Source organism: Tupaia chinensis, unplaced genomic scaffold (assembly GCF_000334495.1).
Source record: "Tupaia chinensis unplaced genomic scaffold, TupChi_1.0 Scaffold000078_1, whole genome shotgun sequence".
In the NCBI taxonomy this organism is placed as follows: Eukaryota; Metazoa; Chordata; class Mammalia; order Scandentia; family Tupaiidae; genus Tupaia; species Tupaia belangeri.
In genome coordinates this window covers 1,531,579-1,538,163 of record NW_006159539.1, presented here as the reverse complement: position 1 = coordinate 1,538,163, position 6,585 = coordinate 1,531,579, and the positions used below count along the sequence as shown (strand labels likewise).

At 56.1% G+C, this 6,585-nt stretch overlaps 1 protein-coding gene across 1 annotated transcript in view; it reads left to right on the top strand.

The window, feature by feature from the left end:
* TMEM266 (transmembrane protein 266) overlaps positions 1–6,585 on the top strand; it is a gene marked incomplete in the record, with an annotated part of 69,254 nt that overhangs the window by 46,526 nt on the left and 16,143 nt on the right.

Below are 6,585 nucleotides of genomic sequence, written 5' to 3'. Positions count from 1 at the left end.
CAGCCCGGTTACGGCGGGTGTGGGCCCCACACCCTCTGGCTGCCAGTGTGGTGAGCACCCCACGGCGCCCTCTTCCCCTGTCCGGCACCGGCCCTGCCCTGGGAGCTCAGGCTGAGGTCTCAGCTGCCAGTCGCCTCCCACCCCATCCGTCTTGTGCATGAACACTGCTACCGAGCACAGGGGGAGGGGGATGGGAAAGGGAGAGGGGATGGACAGCTGTCCTTCTGGCAGGCCGCCTGTGCCCCTGCCCTTGTTTGGGTCACCCTGTGCCCCTGGCCTGCATCCCTGCCCATGCCCAGCTCTGCCCCTCTGGTCCGTGTGCTCCCTTCAAGTCCTGGTCTCCCCACGGCACAGGGTGCTCCCCTCCCCCGTGGCCTCTGCACCCCTCCCTCACCCTGCAGCCCCATGCTGCCACTCACAGGGCACTGCAGGCCTGCGTGGGCAGCCACACCCCCACGGCTCCTCCTACAGAGCTACAAGCTCCCCGCGGACGTTTGTCCTGCCCACACCTCTGCCCAGCCCCAGCCAGCACTGCAGGCCCAGGTAAACGTGCCCTCGGTGTGCTCCTGGCCCCTCAACCCCAATGCAGCACAACCGAAGGAGGTGGGAGGTCTGTGGACTGTCACTACGGGGGACCGCATGAAATGTCCCCACGGGAGCACGCACCCACTGTCTTCAGAAGCATCCCCCTGGAACCCATCAGGGAACCAGACTCTTTCATCCACCTCAGCACAGAATGCCCTTGGGTGGGAGAGGGGCACTTGGTCAAAGGGGTCCCAGGACAGTCTACAGGAGCCTAGTCTGGGAAGACATGCTGAACCCCTGCAAGGCTGGCATGCACTCCCGTTCTCCTCCCTCCAGTGCAGCTCTGAGTGGGTGGGTATGGCCCTGCTGCACGGGCCTAGAGATGGGCTTTGCAGCTGTGGCAGATGAGGAGGTCTGGAGTGATGCGGTCTTCACCAGGCTGTGCCGGGCTCTGAGTGCCAGGGGCGGGGGGAAGGCTTCCCAGGGAGCTGACATGGAGCAGGGCCACTCCGAGAGGGTGCCACATGAGGGTCAGGGCTGGTGTGTGAGGGGAGCTGGAGGCTCTCTGGAGTGTGAGCAGTGGGGCACTGAGGAAGGCCTGGCAAGGGCCCCACTGGACAAGGGATCTGGGGCCACATCCTATGGAGACAGAAGCCTGGAGTGTTAGTAGGAATGGGGGTCGCTCGGATTTGCTTGTCGATGGCTCTTTCTGGGTGCCATTGGGGGACATGCGGGAGGCGGTGGGAGTGCAGCTGCAGACGGGTGGGTGCGAGGGTGGAGGCTGCAGCAGTGGCCAGGGCGTGAGGCCTGGACTGGGCAGCGGTGTAGAGGGGAGGGAGAGGACAGTTCTGGGTGTTGTCTGGAAGTGCCTGGGAGTTGCTCAGTCCCCACCCTCCTGTCCAACAGGGAAATGCAAGCCCCAGGTCCCTGCAGTTGGCAGTGTGAGGATGCCTGCACGGGGCCGCATCCCGCATCCCTCGTAAACTCACAGCCTGAGCCCAGCAGGGAACAGGCTGACCCTGCCACACGCCTCCCAGCAGCCGCACATGTGCCACGTGGCCGGGACAGAGGCCTGACAGCAAACCCACCTCCCACGGCTTCACCGTGACCCCTGTTCTGAGGCCCCCGGGGACCCCAGGTTCCTGCCGCCCTGGCTCAAGTCAGCCCCACATGTGGCCTCCTTCCTGGGGGTCCCAGCCAGAGGGAGATTCCCTTGGATTCTGCACAGGAAAGGGCCAATACAGACCGATTCCCTGTGGGCAGTGACATCTGGAAAAGAGATGAGCAGAAACGAGCCCTTTAATGTGGGAAACACCTGGCGCCTGCCGTCCTAGCTAAGGAGCAGAAAGGGCTGGGCGGCTGGAATCCCAGCGGCCCCAGGGAGGGGGGCGGCCGGGCCGCGCAGCGCTGGGGCTTCTGGAGAAGACGCCGCCACTCCCCCGTACTCCGGGGTGCCCGCTCCCCGGTGCCAACCACAGAAAAACCTCATTCTCAGCTGTATTTGGAGACCAGGTCTGAGATGTGACCAGGCCACAAATACCCTGAAAGAAGTGAGAGTGTCTGTCCGTGGGCTGTGGCCTGGGACGGTGAGAACAGCCTCCGGGGCTGATGCAGGCCCGCGGTAACATGCTGGAGCCACGGTAAGATGGCGGGTTCGGTTTCCCAGTCAGCCTGTGCACACTGGGCATGCGTGTTCATGGCTCTGTTCAGGGCCCTCGTCTTTCCCTCTGGCCCTCATTCTCATGGATGAGATAAACTATAAACAAGAATAGGTTTTAGGGGCCAATCTGAGCTCAGAGCAGCTCAGCCTCTTACTGGCTTTGTGGCCTTGGGCATCGGTAGGCCCTCTCTAGGCCTTAGCTTTCCCAGTCTGAAAAATGAGAATAGTGAGGGACCAGCAGCTGGTGTAATGGCTATGTCACTGGACTCCCTTGTAGTCAACCATGATTCGAGTCCCAGACCTGGTAGCTTAAAACTCATGCCAGGCACATGTGCGTGCATGCCCAAAATTCTAAGAGGAGAATGGAGAAGGAATTGCGGTGTGGCCATCCCCCCGGGGGGTGAATTCTCGCTTTCTGTCTTTCCAGCGAGGCACAGGCCCTATTGCAAGTCTCTAAAAAAGAAAAAAAAAAAAAAAGGGAACAGTAATAGGTCCTCAAGGGACAGCCATGCAATTGTGCAGTGGATGATGAGTGGATGATGGACGGTGGCTGACAGGAGCCAATCCTAGATGCACACCAGTACCCCCCCCTTTTTTTCAGAGCACATACACTCACTGGAGGGAGACAGGGAGAGAGACAAAGAAAATGAAAGTGAGAAATCAGCCCCCCAGGGGTATGACCATGCCACAATCCCTTTGCCTCTGTTTTCCTCTCAGGATTTTGGGCACACATGCACACGCACCAGGTGTGTTTTTCAAGCCTTGCGTCTGGGATCTGAACCAGGAAGTCGGCCATGTGGGATCCAGCACCTTAGCCTCCCACCAGCGCTCAGCTGCCGTTCCCGTCTGCCCCGTCACCATGCTGTGGTGTGGCCATCCTCCCGAGGGGTGATTTCTCACTTTCTCTCATTGTCACTGTCTCTGTCTCTCTCCCTGACAAAGGCACACACTCTATGAGAAAACCTCTAAAAGTATTTTTTCTTTCTTTCAAGAGGTTTCCGCTATAGGGCGTGTACGCTTGCCAGAGACAGAGACAGAAAGCGAGAAATCACCCCCCAGGGGGGATGGCCACGCCGCAATCCCTTCTCCTCCATTCTCCTCTTGGGATCTTGGGCATGCCCGCACATGCACCTGTCGTGAGTTTTAAGCCACCGCGTCCAGGACGCGAACCACGGTCAACTATGTGGGAGTCCAGCAACATAGCCATTACGCTAACTGCTGGTCCCTAAAAGTAATTTTTTTAAAAAGGGATGCTGTCTGTTCATTTGCTAATGACAGGAAATACCCAGACCTGGATGCTGGATAAGACTAGAACCTGATAAGAATTCAGCCCTAGGTGTGTCGTGCAGGGGCCACATCTGTGAGGGTGTCCTTGCTGGGGTATGACCTGGTGGGGGGCCTCGTGTGTGCACAGGAAAAGAGCCTGAGTATGTGTCTGGTTCGTGCTCTTTTTTTTTTTTTTTTTTTAAAGAGAGATTTTTGCTATAGGGCGTGTGCACTCACTAGAGAGACAGAGAGACAGAAAGTGAGAATCCCTTCTCCTCCATTCTCCTCTTGGGATCTTGGGCATGCCCGCACATGCACCTGGCGTGAGTTTTAAGCCACCGGTTCTGGGACTTGAACTGCAGTTGACTACATGGGAGTCCAACAAAGTAACCATTATGTCATCTGCTGGTCCCTCGTCTCTGTTCTTTATACACCCACCAGGCTTCCTTCATGAGGGGCCCACCCTGACGACCTCGCCCCTAGTCTCCTCCCAAAGGCCTCTTTTTTCTGTTTGTTTTAAGAGAGATGTTAAAAACAGGGTGCATGCGTCTGCTGGAGAGACAGAGAGCAAGAAGTCGCCCCCAGAGGGAGATTCACACCACAGTCCCTTCTTCCTCTCTCAGGATCTTGGGCACACACACACACATTCGCGGGCATGAGTCTTAAGCCACCAGACCTAGGGCTTGCATCATGGTCAACGATGTGGGAGTCCTGTCACGTAATCGTAATGCCATCTGCTGGTCCCCTAAGAGCTCCTTTCAACGTCAGAGTGGGGTTAACTTTTCAGCCTCTTAATCCCATCAAAACAACCTCTCAATGCATGACTCTTGGGGGACACACTGAGACCATAGCACTGTCAAGAGTGGTCTCTGTGCCCAAGGAGTAAAGGGCCCGTGTGCCCCGTCACCTAATCCATAAGGCAGGCCACTGGGCCCATGACATTGCCTCCCTGTGCCCTTCCAAAGCAGAAGGCACTGCCGCAGTCAGCTACCTCCTCCCTGGACTGATGTGAACCTCCTGGTCTATTTTCTGAAGAGACAAGATGACAGTCCTGACCCCAAGCTACCAGCATTTCTGTTGGCGGAAGGTAGTGGGGATAAGGGACTGTGTGTCAAGTGCAGGAGCCACAGCAGCTGTACTAGGTGGTGGGAGGCCTGGTTGGGAATGGGGGGGTTATCTCCTTCTTGGACCTCACCCTGGCCCCTACTGCTCCCCAGTGGGTGCTCAGCTCCCCAAGGGAAGACTCATAACTCTGCATAAATCCCTTGCCTTTCAGACTGGGCCGACAGCTCAGAAACAGCTCAGAATCACAGGAAAATATGAAAGGGGTTCTCCCGGCTCTGAGGACGGGGCCGTAGGCTGGCTTGTCCCAGAGTGCACCTCCTTTTCCTGCAGAGGCCTCAAGCCCCTGGCTCAGCACAGTGCGCCTTGTCAACTGGGTGATTCCGGTCTCCACTGTGGGAAGGGAGTCTCTTGTTTTCTTTTTTTCACCATGGGAAGTGATTTGTAAAACAGTTGATAGCTTTAATGACAAGCCTATTCAGCTGATAAAATTAGCCATCAGAGAAATAACTGATGTTACCCTTTTGCCATAATTTAAATTTATGGCTTGACTGCCAGTCATCTTCACAGTGGCTGGCAAGGGGCCAAGGTCGATCTCGGCCTCACCCGGCTCCTAAATCATGAGTTTGCAGCTGTCTCCCGGTTTTTATCGTTACCAACAAGGGCGAACGTAATGGGAATAAACACTGGCTGGCGTCCCGACGGCAGATGGGTTTGAAGGCAAGGCAGTCCGTGTAGACGGGACCAATGGGATGGAGCGAAATGGTTCCTACTGCATTAGATACCATCGAGCTGCTGGCCAAGGCCCGTGTCCATTGGACTCCGCAAGCAGCCCATTAGCGGCAGAGCAGAGCTGGGTGTGCCCGGCCCCGCCTGGGTGTGCATTACCAGCCCAGGCCTGACGGAAGGGGCCTCACTCACTCCAGGAGTGCGCGGAGGGCTTCCCTGCGGGTCCCGCTGATCCGATCGGGTTATCTGATTAGGAAGACTCAGCTAATGACATGCATTAAGGGCCGCGGCTGCACTTTGACTCTTCCCAAGGCTGAGAACGGTCTTCCGCCCCACCGGGCCAGTGTGCCCGTGGAAAATTCGCTTCATCTTGGCACCGAAGCCACTGTGCGCCTCGTCTCCCCGAGGCCCGGCCCGTGAGCCGCCGGAGCCTGAGCGCCACGGGGCTTCTTCCTTTTCAGCAGCCTGACTGTGAGAGGCCAGAGCGTGGGGCTCTTCGCTGATCTCACTTAGGGGTCTCTGAGTTCCCTGAACTTGTGGCTTCATATTCTTCGTCAGATCTGGAGGGTCCTTGGCCAGGATTTCTTCCCGTGTCCTGTCCGTCCCGTTCCTTCTCCTGGGGCACTAGTTGCATGGGCAGGTGTTCGGCCGCGTCTCGCATCTCTCGTACTTGCCGATGTGTCCCCACACGCGCTTTCTCACGTGCTGCAAGTTTTGATGTTTTCTATAGATCCTATCTTCGCGTTCAAAAATCCTGGCACAGCCTAATGTTAAATCCACCAACCCAGTACTCAATTTTAGACATTGTAGATTAAGTTTCTACATGTTTGGTTTGATTCCTTTTTAAAAAAAAAGATTTAATTTGTTATGATTATGATTTATTCATTTGCTATAGGGCACAAGCGCTCACCAGAGAGAGAGAGAACGCAAGCTGCCAGTTCCAGGACTCAAACTGCAGTTGGCCATATGAGAGTCCAGCACCTTAACCACCATGCCACCTGCTGGCGCCCCTTCTTTTATTTCTCAATTCATTTACATATTTCTTCCATTAATTAGAGAGACAGAGATAGATAGAGACAGAGACAGCACCCCAGCCTTCACACCACCATAGCCCACAGCCTGCCCCAGACAGCGGCCACTCGAGCACCTGGGGTGGTCTCTGGACATGAACACGGGACCTTCCCTGTGGGTGCCACTGTCCGACCCTCAGTTCCTCCTACAGATTCCAGCTCCTTGCTCAAGTGCCCCGTTCATTTTGTTTATCTTTTCTCCTATTTTCTTTTCTTTTTTTTTTTTTTTTTTTTTTTTTTTTTGGGGGTTTTCCCTTTTGGGCGACGGGCCCC